Source organism: Penaeus monodon, chromosome 32, assembly GCF_015228065.2.
Source record: "Penaeus monodon isolate SGIC_2016 chromosome 32, NSTDA_Pmon_1, whole genome shotgun sequence".
NCBI classification, from domain to species: domain Eukaryota; kingdom Metazoa; phylum Arthropoda; class Malacostraca; order Decapoda; family Penaeidae; genus Penaeus; species Penaeus monodon.
This window is the reverse complement of record NC_051417.1, coordinates 28,555,325-28,555,575: the sequence shown is the minus strand read 5'-3', so window position 1 is coordinate 28,555,575 and position 251 is coordinate 28,555,325.

Sequence of the window (251 nt, the reverse complement as noted above, 5' to 3'; positions counted from 1 at the left end):
GCAGAAATGTTTAACTATGCAAAGATGGTTTTAAAAAACGCTTTTCCTCCCCGTACGATAACTTCTCCAGCCTGAGCCGACTTACACTGTCACTCCAGGTCGTTTATCACACAAACCTTTGCCGACAGCGCCTTCGTCCTCGCTCGGGATGACATAATATTTTCTAGTGTTTGGACGTTTTCGGGATGCTCTCGTGTAGGTTCTGCGCGTTTTTTGTACAGTTCGGTTAGTGAATTTTGTTGTTATCGCTA